The sequence below is a fragment of the Furipterus horrens genome, unplaced genomic scaffold, assembly GCF_987537825.1.
Source record: "Furipterus horrens unplaced genomic scaffold, mFurHor1.1.pri manual_scaffold_9, whole genome shotgun sequence".
NCBI classification, from domain to species: Eukaryota; Metazoa; Chordata; class Mammalia; order Chiroptera; family Furipteridae; genus Furipterus; species Furipterus horrens.
The window spans coordinates 6,656,240-6,675,045 of NW_028327179.1; positions in this window are offsets into that span (position 1 = coordinate 6,656,240).

The following is an 18,806-nucleotide window of genomic DNA, read 5'->3' on the forward strand; positions in this document are numbered from 1 at the left end:
TTTCTCTCTTCCTTTCTCTATCTAAAATGAAAAACATATCCTTGGCTGAGGATTAAAAAAAAAATTCTGTAAAAAAACAAACAAAAAAAAAACCCACAAAAACAAAAACAGAGAACACCCCATTAGGAACTGGAGAAGCATACTCTCTTAGCTTGGGCTGCTATACCAAATTACTGGGTGACTTCAACAGTAAACATTTATTTCTCATAGTTCCTGCAGCTGGGAAGTCCAAGGTCAAAGTGCTGGCAGAGTCGGAGTGTGGTGAAGGTGCACTTCCTGGTTTGCATAGAGATGAAGCAAGGTCTCTCCTCTTCCTACAAGGGCACTAGCCCTATTCACGAGGGCTCCACCCTCATGCCCTAATTACCTCCCGAAGACCCCGCCTCCTAATACTTTCATATTGGGTATTACGATTTGTGGGGGAGGTCACAAACATGAAGTACGTAACAGGTACAAACATGAGCAATAAACATGAAAGGTCACGTGTGCCAGTTAAAACCATCAAATCGGTGAGATCATAGTGCTGGTGAAGCTGTAGAGGAATGTAAAATAGCATAGAGCCCATCCAGTAAGTATTTGTTTTTCAAAGTTGCACAGAATTGTTCAGTGTCATCTCATTGTTTCTAGAGGAAAGACTGACTTCTTAACATGGCTTGCAAAGTCCTGAGAGGCTCCCCTTGTCCCCTTCCCCCTGGGCTCCCCTCATGCGTGCACCTGTTTCAGCGAGGCGGGGCTCCTGACCAGCCCTCCTCCCAGCCCCGGGACTTGAAGCTGCTGTTCACACCGAGTCATTTCTCAGATCCTGCGAATGGCCGGTCCCTTGTGGAAGCACGACTCTTTGCATTTAACATTGTTGCAGTTTGAGTTTATTTCCTCACTTGTCTCTTCCGGCAGGAAAGGAGAGCGGGGAGGTCGGGGAGGGTGCTTACGCTTATTTTATTTTCTGATGTAGACGAGTGCTCGGCAGTTAGTTCAATGCTGAATGAGGGGTTGAAAATGTGCACGGTCTTTGAAGCAGCTGCAGTCTGAAAGGCTATCCGATGTGTGCGATGCAGCTTTTAGGATCCTCATTGTACTGCTTATAACGGGAAAACAGGAGAACTGACCGATATTCGTCACGGTGAGCTGTGTGCCAACAACCTGGTTAGGGTCCCTGGTAGGGGCGGCTTGTTTCAGGGCTGGTGCAATGCTGCATCTGGAGGGAAGACCTGGGTTTTCTTTTTAACCGGGAGCCAGATAACGCAGCTGTCACAGCTGGAAGAAACACTCCACAGGTCAGGCCCTAAAACAGGGCAGGTGGGGAGAGGAGGGATGCCACAGTGATTACAAGAGTAGCCGCTCCTGTTGGGAGTCGGAGAGGGGTGAATGGGGCCCCAGAATTCAGACGGGAGCAGCACCGCGGGGACACCTGTCTGGAGGAGCAGGTAAGTGCGAGCCGAGGCCTAAGGAGGGAAGCGTGCGTGTGGCTAAGAGTTCCGAGAACACTGCTGTGTGTTACCGGTTTTAATTATTTCCCCCCTGTTGCTGATTCCCTCAAAAACCAGTGTCAGCTGCGTTTCGAACAATTAAAGGAGGAGCTGTGCCTCTCCTGGGGCCCAGTGGTACCTACAGGGCCGTGGTGGCGTGGAGACCGTTTCCAGCTGGCAGAAGAGCACCGCGGTGGCCCAGACCCGGTCTCCAGGCCAGATGGGGACCAGCAACACCAGGACGGGGGTGCGGGAGGTAAGCACCTGCCGGGGCTGTCCCCCTGACTTTCCCATCCCAGGAAAGGCGACTTTCTGCGGTCAGCAGTGCGGGAAGGCCAGGCTCTGTTGGGGGGTAACAGGAAGGGCGGCCCCGCGGGCTGGAGAACTGGGGACTCTCCCCCAACCCCCCCAGCGCGGTGGCTCTGTCGGGCGTCATGGCCCATCGCTACTCTAACCGGCTTCTCTGGCTCTGACCCCCGCGTCACTATGGACACTTTCAAGGAGGGAAAAGGCCCTATTTGGAGCCTCCTTTGCGCAGGCCCCCGGGCAGCTTTTGCTTCACTGAAAAGACGGAGGCGCGCCGATTTACGCGCCAGCTTCCCGTGAGTCTGGGGCCAGGCAGACCCCAGGCCCGTGGTCTGGAGCGGCCGCCGGAACGTGCTGTTCTCCACCCGAGGCGTCGCCGGGGGTCCGGGCGGGCGGCCGGCTCACACGCTCTAAGCGCGGACGGGAAAGTGCAGGGAACGTGCGCCGCGGGGCGGACCGCGCGTGCCGATCGCGCACAAGTCATGCTGTGGGTGTGTCAGGGTTTAAACACTTAAAAATACTCCATGCAGTTTTTGAAAATTCTTTTTATTGTGGCAGGAATGTTTGACGTGAGATCTACCTTAACATATTTTAAAGTGTAAAATACAGTAGCATTTAAAAACATTGAAACCAAACATTGAAAAACAAAGAAAAACGATGACGCTTCTTGAACCTAAGTTTTTGTGAGACAGTGCAAGCCTTTTTTAAATTAAAATACTATTTAATCTTTGAAATAAAGGTTTTGCTGGTTGCAAAGAGAGCCCAGAATAATTAGGGTTCCTGTTTCACAGCACCTGGAGCTTCTTACCCTGACCGGTGTGGCTCAGTGTGTTGGGTGTCGTCCCACAAAGCAAAACGTCGCCGGTTCGATTCCCCGTCAGGGCACGGGCCGGGGTTGCAGGTTTGGTCCCCAGTTGGACGCATGTGAGAGGCGACAGATCGATGTTTCTTTCTCACATCAATGTTTCTCCCCCTTTTTTTCTCCCTCTCCCCCCACCCCAGCACCTCTCCAAAAAAACAACAAACAAACAAACCCGTAAATAAATAAACAAAAAGGCACGTGGAGCTTTTCTACTGTCTGGGCGTCTCAGTACGTGGCAGGCTCTCCGCAGCGCCATGAGGCCTCAGCCCTAATTGGGCAGAACAGCCAAAGATCTGCCTCCTTTTCTAGAGCAAACCTTGGTGGCTACCGTTGGGCATCATTGTTGGGGGATAAACCCTCTGGGCCCCACACCAGGAGACCAAGTTCATGAGTCTTGCCAAAGCTGCCTTCCTTGATCCCACTGCTAAATTCTCTTACTCCAACTGACCTACTTTCCAACACGAACATACCAGTGCCCGCATGAAACCGTTAACATGTGTGCAGTAAGCCGTTCCGTCCCTGGGTTCCGAAGCCACAGGAGAGCTGGTGAAATTCAGAAAGGTGGGACAGGTCAGGTCTGCACGGGGTCTTCACCGGTTATCACTCCTCACGGGGGACGCCCAGGAGAGAGGCTGCCGGGGTGTGTAAATTTATGTGATGACTAACGACAGTGATTACGATGCTTTAAACACTGTTTTTACCACGTTCGAACATTTACTAGGTTCCTGGGTTTGGGCTACGTGCTACACCCAAAGAACCGTTCTGTCTTCTGGAGGCGGCCCCCTGTGGCACCGGCTTCCGCGGCAGGCGACACAGGTGGGAGCCCATCTGTGTCCGGGCACCGGCTGGGGTTGTGAGAGGCTGTGTTCAGCTTCGGTGAACTTTTTCTTGGAGATTCGGTGTGTTTGCCCGTTTCATGACGCGTGGTTTACGAGCGAGCGCACCTGCCCACACTGTGCTGCATGCTCAGCAGGTTTTGACCGAAAACAGCATGACCCCCGTGCCCCACCCTCCCTGTTCACCTGGACGCACCTGAGCGACGTTGTTGTTTCCCCAGATGATGAGTCCTCAAAGGGGAATGGTCTACTGACGTGGAAGAGGTGAAACGCTGGAAGACTTCAAAATGCGTGAGTTCAGAACCTGGTCGGAGCGGCGGGAAAACAGTCTCGACAGGTGTATTGCATCACACGGAGAGCACTTGGAAGGTGACCGAAGCTTAAACGTGTGAGAATAAATACACAATTCTTTATAAGTAATTTCCGTGTTTTTTAGAGGCGTGGAATATATATCTCAGAGCCGCCAGGAAAGCAAGGGTGTTCCAGACAGGTGAGGCCTACACTCCCACCTGGCGCTTTTTTTGGAGGGGGGGGCAGGCCACTCAGGGACCCTTGTCACCATCATGACTTGGGGACTGAGAGCACAGAGTGGGGCTGCATCTGACTGGGTTCGAACCGCAGCCCTGTCCCCAAGGGGCCGCGGGGCTTTGGCTGCGTCGTCTCCGTTCCGTGTCTGACTGGGGCTGGCAACTTATAGCTGCGTTACAGCCAGCACCACCCTCACGGCCATCAGCTAGCTTCCGTTTGTTTTACCCTTGTAACCGAATTGAGACGGATGTGGTCTGCTGCGTGTCGTTGGGCAGAGCCATTGGAGCCAAGGCTCCTGCAGGGATTCACTTCAGGAGGGTACTTGTTGCACTCACTAAGGCAAAATACATCCTCGGGGGCTGCTGGACCGGAAGTCTCATTTGGGCTCAGAGAGCTGCTAAATGCTAAACCATCTAGAGAGCTGTAGCTCGTTCAAGGCTTGAATTTACCACACAGCGTAGTTTCCCAGCGGCCTTCATGTTTCACAGAAGCAGTTAACCCCCTTCTGGAGAAGCCAGCTCTCCCTCCCTCCCGCTCTTCCGGCCCAGAGTGTCACACGGTGTCACCCACGATCCAGGCTGCTGGATCATTCAGCAGCCTCGCTGACACAGAACCAGGCTGAGGAGCTGGTCCTGGGCTGTGCACAGAAGGCTTTTGTTCCACAGGCCCACCCCTGACCTAACAGACTGGGTCACCTTGGTGCAGCCAGTGTGTTTCCTTTCTAGTCTCAGACTGCTTCCTAATTCAAGGGCAGTGGCTGAGAGGTGAACCTAGTTTTTGAAAGACTCGTAGAGCACAAAAATTAGAGTCCGGGATGCACCAAGTGGAAGTGGCTTGCTATTGGGATCCAAGAGGGCTCTCCCCTGAGTACAGGTGAGCTGGATGTGGGCCTGTCCTCAGTGGGACTGAGGGGCAGCCTCAAATCATCCCTGTCCCTACTGGAATGAGGCCATTTCCCCAAAGCAAAAATCTCCTCTGAAGAGAGACAGCGTCATGCCATTTCTCAAATTTTGTCTATGATTTCTTTCAAAGTCTTAATAAAAAGCAAGTAGCAATACAGTAAGATAAGATCTGACTAAAAATGAGAAAGTGAATAGAAACAGACTCTCGGAAAATTCAGAAATTTAGCCTTACACTAACTATGATTATAATGATAAGATGAAAAAATTTCAACAGAGAACTGGAAACTGTAGAATTGCAAAGTAATGTAGCTAAAATTAAATCAGTAGATGGTCTTGATAGTTACAGTTTTAAGAGGGAATTATGATGCTCAGGGAGGACAGGGAAGATAAAATTTGGGGAGAGAATGGCTAAGAATTTTCCAAGATTGATGGAAGACATTGTGCCACAGATGTAAGAAATGTATCGACCTCTAAGTAGCATAAATACAAAGAAAATGATGCATAATTACTTCTGAGGAAAACTGCTGAAAAATAAAGATATTTAGAATGTGGTTAGAGAAAAATATTAATCACTTCCAAAGGTCTAATAGATGATATTTTCAAAGAGCTTAAAAAACAAAAACAAAAACATAAAAAAACAGCTAACCCGGAAGATATATGCGGCAAAAATCTCCTTCAAAAAGACATTTTCAGGCAAAGGAAAACAGATTTGTCAGCATGGGAAAGAGCAAAAGTACTAAAGGAAAAGGCGAATGGTGTATGAACAGCAATAATAAAGGTAAATGTATGTATTCATCTAAAAGGATATTGACATATAATAACAATTTTATGCTTTGTGGGGTCTCACACATATAAAGAACTAAAGCACGTGACAGCAACAGCACAAAAATCTGATAGGAGTTAATTTTTCTGAGGTCCTTGAATTGTCTTGGACATGGAAATAGGGAAGGCACTAATTTATATTTGCAATTAATAAACCAGAGTGCAGATTTTAATTTTTATGATATTTTCAAATAAAATAATAAAAGTGGAAAACAAGATAACAGAAAAGGAATAAGAAGCTTTAAAAAATCCAAAAGAAGGCAAGAAAGGAGAAAGAGCATAGGATGTATGGGAACAGTCTTGTGGCACCAGACTCAAGGAGTAGAAGATGGGCTGTGTATGTGATGGACTGTGTACGTGTGTAGGTTTAGGGGAAAACCCAAAGGATGGAGTAGCAGCATTCAAAAGGACAAGAAATGGTAACATTTTCTAAATCAAATAAATGCTGGCTCAGAGTGTCCGCCCCCCCCCCCCCCCCCCCCCAGTTTGGGTCAGCATAATTAAAAATGTTACTAATAATAGATCGCACTTAGCAAATGCTTACTGTTCTAAATGCTTTGCAGGTACGTATTCATTTACTTAATCCTCCCAGCGACCCTAGGGTTAGGTCTATTTATTATGATTTCTATTTTACAGACGGAAAACGAGCAGCAGCAGATCTGGTGTTCAGAACAAGGGGATCCGCGGCCAGAGCCCCTGATCTAACCCCTGCGCGGGGCCTCTGATTTCACAGCTTGTCCGACTTTCTGGGGTACACATTATCGTGCCTCTTCCACGGTTGCCACGGAAATTCTCTGTGCCCAGGGGATAGAGAAGAGCATGAGAGGGGACATGTGTTCACTGCAGGCCTAACGTGAACCCAGGACTCACCTGGGTGCATAACAACCTTAAATGTCACTCGCTGTATTAATAGCAGGAAAAAAAGGTTCAGGGACATCCAGGGACTGAAGAGGTCATGTTGCATAAGAACAGAGGAAGGGTTCTCTCCTGGTCCACCTGACTCCCGTGCCTGTTCCCAATAAAGCACACGGGCTTGCCACACCGCGAAGTTACGGTAAACTGATTAAATCTTGGCACGTTGCTTCTGCAAGGTGGTCGCTCTCTGCTAAACCATTAGTTACAATAGCTTTGCCTGGAGGCAGCGTCCGGGTTGTTGCACTTCATTATTTTCAGCATTAGATGGCGGTGTAACACCACATAATTCTACCCAGGGCCCGTGAGCCCTGGAGGGTTGCTTCTGACCGCGAGGGCGCTGGAGGGCAGGGGGCTGGCCCTGGGATTCTGGTCTTTGAAGACTGGAGACAGTGACCCCCCCAACCAACTCCAGGCCGTGCAGTCCTGACAGCCTGGACTTCTCTCAGTCATGCAAGGGGCAAACTCTGGTCTCCACCAGGTACTGGGGGTGCCCTTGGCAGACACCCCCGGCAGAAGTTCCTGCGAGTGGGGTGAAATGTCTGGGCATCTAGGAGCATGGCGCTGAGGTGAGATGCTTAGGAGACCTTAGGTTTTAAAACTCAGTTTGTCTGTAAACCTGGGGGGTGGGTAGAGTCCCGGCCCTGCTGAACCCCTTTTCTGTCCTCCTTGTGCCCCTTTTGGGGACTTGCTCGTGGTCATGGAGTTGTCTGGGATCAGAAGCCAGCAAGGCCCTTCCCTGTTGTGCTGCCGGCTATCTGAAGAGCTGCCCTCAATAAAACTGTTAACATTAATAAAACTTTGTGGAGTTTGTCATAAACTCAATGGGCTTAACTGTTTGACTCCCCAAAAGTGTTAACAGAGTGAAAATTTTTGTGTGCCCTCTCTGCCTCGATGCTCGGATTAACTTGAGGCTACTCCTGAGGGCTGACAGAGGCCAAGGTGAATTTAGGAGGAAAACTCCAGAGCAATTAATTAAAAAATTAATTTAAAAAACAGGGTCCTCCCTCTGAAGCCGTTTCTGATGGATGTCCAGTGCAGGGTCCGGATTGTCATTCTGTCACATGCTTCAAAATTGATGATCCCTGTGATCCCCAAGACTCACTCTTGACCTTGGCCATTGACCTCCGCAGAAAGGTCAATTGCAAATTCTCAGGGAAGCTAAAGCCAGACTATGACTCAGACACTTTGTTATCTTACCTTCTTCCAGGAGCCTTTATATAATCATGTCATTATTATCCTTCTCTCACCCAGTTAGGTCAATTTTTTAAAAACTGTAAAGAAAAACAAGCGAGTGATTAACATGAAAGTCAGGAAGTGGGGTGTCTCTTGGGGGAGGGCCCTGTGGCAGAGCCTATGAGTGACAGGCCTCTCTGCTTGGGTATAAAGGGGCCACATCTGCCAGCCTGCTTGTACTCAGGTGCAGGCCACGTGGCTGTTCTCAGCAAAGAAAGCAGACCTGTGCCACTTCTTGAGAAAAGCAGTGAAAAGCAGCTATGAGTTCTTACCTGTTATACTGGATTAGACGCAAAAAACTGCAAGGTGGCAGAATTACAAGATGGAAGCAACCTAAAGTCTTAAATTAGTGTTGGAGGTGTCATGGAGAGTTATGGACCATGATGTGAATGAGGTGTGTGTGTGTGTGTGTGTGTTTGCACGCACATATTCATGTGTGCATGTGTGTATCTTAGGCTACTGAGATCTGTCTGTAGCTGCTACTGTATTCTAAGGGGGCATCTACGGTAGTTTTAATATTCTATTGATTAAACTAGGTGATGGGTTACATGGGTGTTAATTTTACTATTGTTCTTTAACCTGTGTATCTTTTGTACACTTTTCCGTATGTATGATACATTTCACGATAAACATTTAAGGTCGCCCTTTTCTGTGCATCATGAGCACTTTAAATGGAAGGAAAATCAAGCCTGTTACTTGAATAGGAGGTGGAAAAGTTTAAGTGGGAGCAAGTTTTGGGCAAGTTTTTCACAATATATCTCCACAACCTAAATGCTGTCCTTTGCTGCAGCGGTTATACCTCTAGGAGTGGAGCCTCTGGAAATAACCCTAAGTACTGGAGAAGCTCGGTGCAGAAGGATGCTCCTTGCAGTGTGATGACCGGCAGTGAAAAACGGAGAGAGAAGAGCGTGTCCCCTCAGTGGAAGGCCTTGCGGCTTTTCTAAATGATGGTTGTAAAGGCTACCTGGTGCCCTCAAAAGTGCACGTGATAGGCTTGGTGAAAAAGGACAGAATACAACATTTTCTCTGTTGGAAGAGGAGAGATGTGCAAAATATTGAGACACAAGCGGGTGTGAAGGGCACAGGGACAAGTGTACTGTAACGGGCAGCAGCGTTCAGCTCTTGGTCAAGACCTTGCATTTCGCCATCTAAAATGACAAGATGTTCTTTTGTTATAATATCCCCTTCTTCCCAGGGCTTCCCGGGCACCAGGGGCTTCTCGTGGGGACAGGGGCTCGTGGGCGAGAAGTCAGGTGCCGGAGCACAGGCACCTTCCCTGCCGGCCCCTTCGCCGCTGAGAGCCCAAGGCGAGCTCCTCGGCAGGGGCGTCCATCCGTCCCCATCTGCCGCCTGCGCTCTCGGGCGGGCCGCCAGGTTTCCACGCGGTAGGACAGTTCGCCACCTCTCGAAGGCCTTGAATCGCCTTACACCTGTGTCTCTTTGGGACGCTGCCGGGGGGATGGGACCCTCGAGGGCAGACACACACGAGAGGGACGAAGAGAGGAACATACAAGAAGGGGGTAAAAATGTCCGTAACGAGCTTGCGCATCTCGAGGAAACCTCTAATCTAATGAGAATGGATTTTGTTGCGAAGCCGGTTCATGAACAATTAATTATTCATGGCAGGGACCTCATTAGGATTTCATTTTGTTTAAAGGCCTCACTGTGACTTAGGCAATTGGGTTAAGCTGGAGGAGAATTTCAAGAAAGAGACAAGGGAAAGCTTTTCCCTATATTGACTTTTTCTAATATTTTCAAGATAGTTATCCTGAGTTGGCATAAGTGACACTCTAACTAAGGACCTCTGATGGTTTGCCTGAGCAGGAGTCTCCACATGGGTGTGTTGTGGACCAGTAGGTCAGATGGAAGCGGAGTGACAGAGATTTCTGAAAGGATTAGATTGATTCCAGATTTCTGCAATGGATTCATTTGGCTTTTTGGTTACTTTGGGAGTGTAGCAGTCTTCTTGAAATGACAACGGGATTTGCACAACCTGTGACATTTGCACTCGACGATTCTTTTCCCAGGGTCTTCTCGGGGGTGAGTACCTGTTCAGTTACGGTAAGCGTAAAGTCAGATACTCTAATCAAAACCCCAGAGATCTGAAGTATGATAGGCCCTACTGCCTACGTATCTTAAAGGCAAGCATCATAAATTGGTGCAGGGTGAGATTTCAATATGAGATTGATATTAAGCATAGGGCTAGAGATCTGGGTAAATCTACAGAGAGGCATTGCGTACAGGTGCAATTCCAATGGGCCCTTGAGAAATGTTAGTTGAGTTAATTAAGGAGTTCTTGTCTATTCTGTCTGTGTTTGTATCCCAGTTTGCATCTCAAGCAACTGGGACAGTGCGTGGCACATAGTAGGTGTTCAGTAAGTATTAGTTGTTGAGAAATTTTAAGGTTGAAACGGTAAACCTGGGCACGTGCGGGGAACATCATAGCAACCAGCAACTGCCGCTGAGTGGAGGGGTTGGCAAAAGGGGGAACCTTTCCCCTGTTTGGGGACTAAATAGGCCTGGAGCACCCTGAGGATGTGACGTGTTAGGATTAGCATCCCGGGCCTGCAGAGTGGAGGGGCAGAGAGGAAAGGCCACAGCTGTGGAGCAGAAGCGCTGGGGATGAGCTCGGAGCTGGATCCTGGGCCAAGAGCCACAGCTGCAGCAGCGGCCACCATATGCAAAGAGTCACTTAATAATAAAGACAAGAAATATGTAAGTTCCACACTTACATAGGTGGTAAGTACCACTGAAAACGATTTTTTTTAAAGAGTGGTATTTTTAAATTGTGATTTCATTTATAAAAATCTACATAGTTTCAGACACCTGTCTCATGGAGAAATAGGATATTCCGTTATCTTTGTACATTTCCAACAACAGATTTTTATAAGTACTGCTTAACTGATGATGTTATCGAGCCCAAATTGGCTGTTTTTATACAGTGATACTGTAGTTCTAATTTTTCAGCAGCGGGGAAGTCCTCCCAGCAGCTCCTGTAACTCAATGTCACCACTGACAACATGTGTGTGTTTATGTATGTCTGCTCTCCGCGGCTCTGCGCTGCATGCAGGGCGAGACAGCATGGTGTTTTCTTAGTGTGACACGTGACCGCAGCCAGAGTTCCACGACACGGTTTACACGGTGTGCAGCCGGGTGCGTGGGCCCTTAGAACAGGCCTTCTTCTCCTGAAATCAAATGCTTGGCGGTCAACGAGGCTTCCTCCTGAGGGGTGAGGAGGAGCTGCACCCCCAGTGTGAGCTCCAGGGCTCTGACCCAGAGCGGAACAAACACAGGCCTTGGGAGGAAGCCCAGAGCTGGGGGTGGGGGTGGGGAGAAATGTTTCTTCTGTTGGCTTAGCTGCCGATGGGAGAGAATTTGTTTTCCTACCGAGCAGACCCTTTCGGGCATGGGCAGAGAGACGACAGTTTGTGATGGACTCTCAAGGTAGTTCCCCCCGATCTGGTTTCTTTTAGCCTGTGAGTGACTTGTGGTTCCTGTCGCCTAGGTCCTCGGGTTTGTGGGAGTCTGGCAGCCAGTGACAGTTTATAGTAAAGACCTGGGCTTTTGTTTTATTGACCCTCTTTGGGGAAACACAGAAGCAGAGGTGCGTTCTCCCTTTATCTCTGTTTCCTGCTGCCCTTCCGGCCTTCACGTTGGGTAGTGTGGGGCCAGCTCTAACTGCGTTGTCTCCTTCACTATTCAGATCTCTGGGGCCCCTTTGCCGAGAGGCTGAGCACCAAGGCTCTTTCCTCAAAGCCACAACACAATGAACGAGAGGTTTGTGCATCCCTCTGACAGTGTTCTGTTTCCTTACCAGTGTGACTCCTCTATTGCAAGAAAGAAAACGGGGACGATACCAGGATGGAAGGGGATCAGGGCAATACGAATTTTTTGGAAATGTGTGGGCGGTGTGCACCTAGATGCCTGGCTGCCATCTTGCCCAGCTTTGGCTCGTATGTACATTAAGGATGCCGGGGGGAGTTCTAAAGGCTAAATTCTGCACTGGGATTACTGTTAGGCCTCGGCCAAAGTAATCTCTTCTGACTACTGAGATTCCTCAATTTGTGGGAGGAAATAAAAATAAATCAATGCAATGGTGTAGTTTTAAGGTCTCTTCTGAGAGAAACAATGTCAGCCAAGCCTGTACCTTTAAGCCAGGCTGACCTGCCAAACACAATGAGAGCGAGTATCTAATAGGCACATAGTGGGTGCTTTAGTTCAGTGGGCTCCAATTTTGGATCCCAGTTCCATCCAGTTATATTTGGCTTCTGCCTTTGGCTTTGTCTTAGAGCCATAGCCCGACTTTTGCTGCTTGGATTTGGTGTGTGAACTTCGTTTCCCCATCTTTGACTCTTAGATGGCTTGAGAGCTCAGGTTCTGCCCCGCCCCCCCCACTGCTCCAAGTAGACTCAGCCTAGGGTTTGAGAATCAATTACCTATCCTTCTTTAGTTGCCTGAATATTTGGATCTCAAACAATGAGAGCGACACTGATTCCCAGCCATCCTGACTATGGTCCTCATGCAGGGTCTCTGAATGGGCTGAATTTTTTCCTTCCTGCAGCCGGAGGCCACAGTCTTAAGCCTCCTTTTGAAGTTTGAAGATCCGCCTGTAGGTTGGAAAGATTGTTATTTGCTTAGGAGTGAGACTAAAATTTTCGTGCTTCCCGTGGTAGGCAAACTAGTGGCCCTCCAAAAATGTCCCCATCCAAATCCCGAGAACCTCTGACTAGGTTAGGTTACAGGGCAAGGTGGAATTAGGGGTTGCAGAAAGAATTAAGTTGCTAATCAAATGGCATCAACATGGGACATTTTTCTGGATTATTGAGGTGAGCCTAAAGCAGCTATAAGGGCACTTCAAAGTGGAAGAAGGAGGCAAAAGAGGCGGTCAGAGTCTGAGAGCAGTTTGAAGATGACATGCTATCAGCTAAGAAGACAGAGGAAGAGGCCACGAGCCAGGAAATGTAGGCATCCTGTCTGCAGGAGACCTTAAGTCAAACATTTAAATATGGAAGTGCTTGCTCAAAGTGTAGGCCGTTTCAGAGACTTCGGAGACAAATTTCCTGATCGAATGTATGATCTCTGCAGAAGTGCATCAAGTATGTTTCCATGAGCCCTTGCCAATACGGGGGATTTATATTCGAAACTCTCGGCCAATTGTTGGATAAGAAAATTGTCTTTCATGGATACAATAAATGTTCATTAAGTTTTGTGCCAAGCACTATGCTGAGCAATGAGTTACTTTAATTTGAAGACATTTAGTTGCTTGTTGGGAGTGAATACCTTTTTATAAGCTCAATATTCCATGTACATGTATATATATTTCTTATTTGTAAAACTCACTCTGGCCGTAATAAGACAAATGGACCATGGGAGGGAAAGAGGGCCAGAACTGAGGATGAGGGATCCTTCCAGAAGCTATGGCGGCCGAGGGAGGCTGGGCGGGGTGTGCACCATGAAGATGCAGGGAGAGGGTCAGGTTTGGGACGTCTGTGAAGGTCGAGCCCAGGGGACTTGCTGATGGATTGCATGGGGCCGTGGGGCAAAGGGGACGCACAGAGATGATGTGAGAGATAAACGCAGTCCTGGGAAAGTTCCATCTGGTGCATGCCTTGTGAACGAGCATCGTTATTTCTATTTCTTTTTAAATGTATTTTGGTTTTTAATTTATTGGTCGTATAGATTTCAGGTGTACATGTCTATGACACGTGATCTGTATGTTGCGTTGTGTGCCCTCCACCCAAAGTCAGATCATCTTCCGTCACCATATACTTGGCCCCCGTGACCCCTACCGCCTCCTTCGCTCTGGCAGCCACTAAGCTGCGTCTGTGAGTTTCCGCTTTATAGCCCACGGATGAGGGCAATCATAAGAGTCTTAGCTTTTTCTGACTCATTTCACTTAGCATGATATTCTCAAGGCCCACCCACGCTGTCACAAATGGCAGGGTGTCACCTTTTATGGCCGAGTAGCATTCCCTGGTGTACGTGCGCCATGTCTTCTTTATCCAGGCCCCTATGGAAGGATGCGCTGGTTGTCTCGTTACTTCCATTTCTAATTTCTTCTGTTTTCCCTGGCTTCGGGCCACTTTTTAGGTCAGGGGCTCAGTATGGCTGTTGGTATGAACATCGCCCCCAGCCGAGCCCCCAGCACATCTGTAGTGGGACGAGCTTGCCTGGACTACTTGTTACCACAGAGGGGACCGCAGCAGGGGGCAGCTCGGGCTGTAAGCCTGTGGTAGGTGACTCTGTGGAGCACTGGGAGAAGCAGAGTGCTCTCCTGGGGTGGACACCATCGGGGAGTGGAATGAAGTCGGTGCTTGGATGCCTTAGTGTTTCTTACCCAGGAGGTGGGGGAGATGGGTTGGAACCGCAGGTGTAACTGACGAACAGGGAGCAGCACCCACATCGGCTGGAAGCGGCAGCCGAGGGACCATTTCGTGGCTTTCCCGGTGGCCTGGTTTCTGTCTGTACTTGACCACTCACTCCCATGATCCCGCAGTGACCGCAGCCGAAGCTGGTGTTCTGGGAAACTGTTTATCTTCAGTAGAGCGCCGTGGTCCTGCTGTTAGTGCCGCCGCTGGCCTTCCGAGGCCCTTTCTTGCCCCCCCCCCCCCCCCCCCAGTTCTCACTGTGGGCCAAGGGCAGATAAAGTTAGGCCATAGGACATTGCCCCGGGGTGTCGGGAGTCTTGCCGTGGGCGTGAGCGGGGCCTGTGGGGCAGCAGGCCGGCCCGGGCCGAGCGAGCATGTGTTGCAGGGTGCGTGGATGCGTGCTGAGTGGTCTGCCACAGCGGCCGTCGCTCAGCCTGGACTCTGTTCAGGAGGAGAGGCAGGAATGAAGGACACGCTTAGTCTTTGTAACACGCTGTACAGCCAGGGGCCTGAGGACAAAACCCGGGCCGTGGAAACAGCCCCCGCGTCCAGGCTGGTGTGCTCCAGGGATCCAAGCCACACTCCCCTCTTCTGGTCCGACCACGGGCCGGTCCGTGTCTCCAGCTGCACGCAGGTTGGTGAGGTGCACAGTGTTCTTGTGGCATAGCGCCCCCTTAGCGAGTGAGCCGAACCAGTTTTGGGGACCTTAGTGTAGACGTGACATGAACATAAAAGTAAGAAGTAAAAGTAATACTGTAAGAGGCCCAGACTTTATTGAACAAGAGTCATTTTTACAGAAAAAACCCTGCTTTTAGTTTTATATATTATTTCTGTAACCATTTACAGTGAAAAATTTATTAATTACCCTTCATGACTGTATATAGACATGCACAGATACATATAAATATAAAAATAAGTGATAAATATTTTAGCTATATCTTTAAAATATAATTAACTTATTGATATATTTTTAAATGATGCACGTATTATATTGCATTTATCATTATGTTTTTTCTACCATCATTCATAGGTATTTAAGTGATTGCCATCACTGGCTGAAATGAGGTGAAACAAGCTGATCCTTAACTGATAATCCATCCACTTTCGATAGCTTATCAGATTAGAGACCATATTTCTTGCATGACTGAGAGTAAGCCAGGAGTCCTCATAATTTTGGATTTATTATCTAAATACACTGATTTTAATAGGGAAACAATCAGATCACAGCCACTGAGGAAATGCCACAGGCCCCAAGGGAGGCAGCCAAGGACCCTCCCCTGGTGACGTGGTGACACACAGGGCGCGTGTGACTATGACGGGATCAGCACTGAGTGCCCACCTCCCTCCGAGGGGCTCTGGTTGGAAGCCTGTCCGGTTAGAAGGAGGAATCAACAGAAGAAGGTTTGCATTTGGTGAAACCACTGAAGCCAAGTGCGTTTTGGAGGAGCTTCTGGGTTCCCGCCTTGAGTCACGGCTCCTGCTGACGCTGCTCCGCCCATTGCAGGTAGGAGGGTTTGTGGCCCTGACTGTCTGTCCCCTGACTGCTTTCATCTCATGCGTGGAGGGGACCATGCACCGGCAGAAGCAGGCTCTGTCTCTAGCGCCCTAGGGACCTGACCTTGGACTGCGGTCACACGGGGGTCATGTAGTTCTCACAGCAAGCCTTGCTGGTAGATATATATATATATATATATATATATATATATATATATATATATATATATATATATATATTTTAGATGCTGTAGGACTTTATTGAGAGAATTTTAACAGTCAAATATCCAACGTAAGAAGAGTCTGCATGTTTTCAGATCTTTTTCCTTTAAGATGGTTGGTTCCCTTCCCCTGCTTCTGGCATGTAAACAGGTTCTGGTTTTGGTGAAATGTCCCACTTGAACTGAGCATCATCTCTGTCCTCATCCCAAGTCTCTGGCTGAACCAGGTCCGGGAGATCAATGTCCTGGTTGGGCTCTGCTTCCGGCGTTTCAGAGCACTCTAAGTGTGGTAAATCCTTCCCGTGGACATCAGGACCATCTTTCCCCTTGCCTTCAGTCTCTGGGTGAATCAGTGCTTGGAAATCAGCTTCTGCGTCAGGACCTTGATCCTCAGGTGGTCCTGGGTCTTCTTTCCCTTGGTCAGGTGCCATGTCCTGACTCTCAGTGGGTGGCTCCACCGGCTGAGGTTGTTCCTCGCTGGGCTCCTGGTCGCGGGGAACCAGGCGTTCACGTGTCTGGGCAGACGCTTGATGATCTGGTGTTTTTTCCCTGACGGACCTGGTTCTCCCATGTTCATTCATATTTCACACAGCTGCGTCTCAACTCCCCAGAAGGAATCAAGATGGAAGGAGCACCCGCCGCGTCTCACACAAACATGCCTGTTGAGGGGTGTCTGAACCAGAAGCCTTTCTGGGAATTCTGGGAGACATGGTTCAGCCTAGCCGAGCGGAGATGTTGTAAAACTCCTCAGAATAAACTGTAGCTCTCCTGAAACTCAGCATGCCTTTGCAAATGATGACTTCCGAGTCTCTTAACTACGAGCCATGGCGGTACTTGACTTCCATTCTGCCGATGAGGGAACTGGAGCCCAGAGAGACGAAGGAGCTTGTCCCAGCTGCGCAGTGACCCGGGGGCCGGGGTTTCCATCCCGTGTGGACCAGCTCCGCAGACCGTGCTCTTCTGCGCTGCTCAGACTGCCAACCTGCAGGGCGTGAACTGCTGGTGCCATTGAAGAGGACTTTACAGGGCGTGTGGAGACAACATTAGATCACGTTTTCACTGAAAATTATTTTGTTTCCTTTTTTACTTTTAAAAAAGTCTCACGTTTATTCATGAGCCAACCTACTACTGCAGGAAAAAAATCAACAGACAAAAGTCATTTTTCCCAATGATTTCCTAATTAAAATGCTCAGCTGTCCAGACAGTAGTGATCTTTCCAGTGATTTCAAGATGCGGGCAACTTGGAAAGAAGATGGATATGTGCGAGGAGACCCAGTTTGGCTCTTCCCCGTTTTCTCCTCCTGATTTTATTACCAGTTTTCATCCGAATCCCCTGGGGAATGGGCTGATTCTGCTTTTGTTTCTTGTCCAGGAACCTCTTGGCCCTGCACTTCTTCTGAGGAGACCCGGCGAAGGTCAACCGCACGGACCACGAAGGCGGAGAAAGAGACAGATTATTCCGTGTCTACTTCACCAGTGAAAAAGTCTTAGGTCAGCACCCACGTTGCTTTGGACACCTCTCAACTCGCTAACGTTTTCTTATCTTAGCTTTTAAGAAAGAAAGATCAGTCCTCAGGCTCGGAAACTTGCAGGTAACGGCATCCCTACTATATACATCTGTCCATGCAGAGCCCGTGGCAGGAGTATCTATCGATCTGTGAGAACGTGAAGCACTAACGGGAGCTGTGGGCGTAATCACAGCCTGCATGTCCATCTCCATACGAACAACTGTAAACCTATTTTTGCCCACCCCCATGGGTGTGTACATACGTGACACACATTTATTTAAATTTATGGTAGGGGATTTGGAGTTCCTTTGAAAATAAGTTTACTTAAGAAGAAAAAGGAGAGAGAATAACCTCCCCAAGGAAAACGGCCAGTTTATTGAGTGTATAATAACACAGCACACTTTGCAGCCCAGATTGTGAATTTGCGGTGTGCACAACGGACGTGCCAGACCAGCCCTCCCACCCATGCGGCCCTTCACCACGTGAGTCCCCGCCCCCCAAGAAGAACAGGCTTTACCCGCAGCCCCAGTGAGGGGAGCCACGGACATGTTAATTATCGGGATATTCTTAGGCATCATTGAATCCGCTTCAATTTGCCTAGACAGATAGACATCCTAGGGGTCCGGAGCAAAATGTAATAAACAGAATAACCGTAGGCTTTAATGCGATCTCACACAATCCTATTACATCCCAATTCCTTTTTTGACCTTTTTAGGACAGTGCTTGCCTTACGCGCACACGCCGTTTGCAGTTCGGAATGTCTTCTTCCTGTGCTGTGCCCGGGAAATCCATTGGTCAGAAGGAACAAACGTCTTGCCTTGTCTTCCATTGGTAGTGATGCCGTCCCAGGACAGGCACGATGAGCGTCTACTGAGCATTGTTCGTGAAGAGCTCCTTGCTTTTCATTCCCATGCGTTTTGAGTCCTTAACAACATCTTTTATTTTCCTCACATTAATTAATAAAACTCAGGATCCATCTTACTGCTGCATCAGAAAAGGGGCGAGGGGGCTGAGTTAGACATAGAATTTGAGGCTAGAAGAAAGCTCCGCTTGTGTGTAAGTTTATAATGTGCTTAGGGGCCAAAGAGTGTCAGTTACACAGTCTGGACAGAACTATTCAGAATTACACCGTCTGTACATAGGACAATCAACGTGTGGTGCAGGGGACCCCGTCCACTTCCACACAGCGGTGGGCCCGTGAGATCATCATGACGTTAATAAATTAATGCACTCATTCAAAATTAAACAGCTAAACTATCATTTATTGGACCTGTTATATACCAGGTTCGAAGCTATACTTGGGATAAACAGCTGCATAAGACATGCTGACTGTCCTCTGGAGACT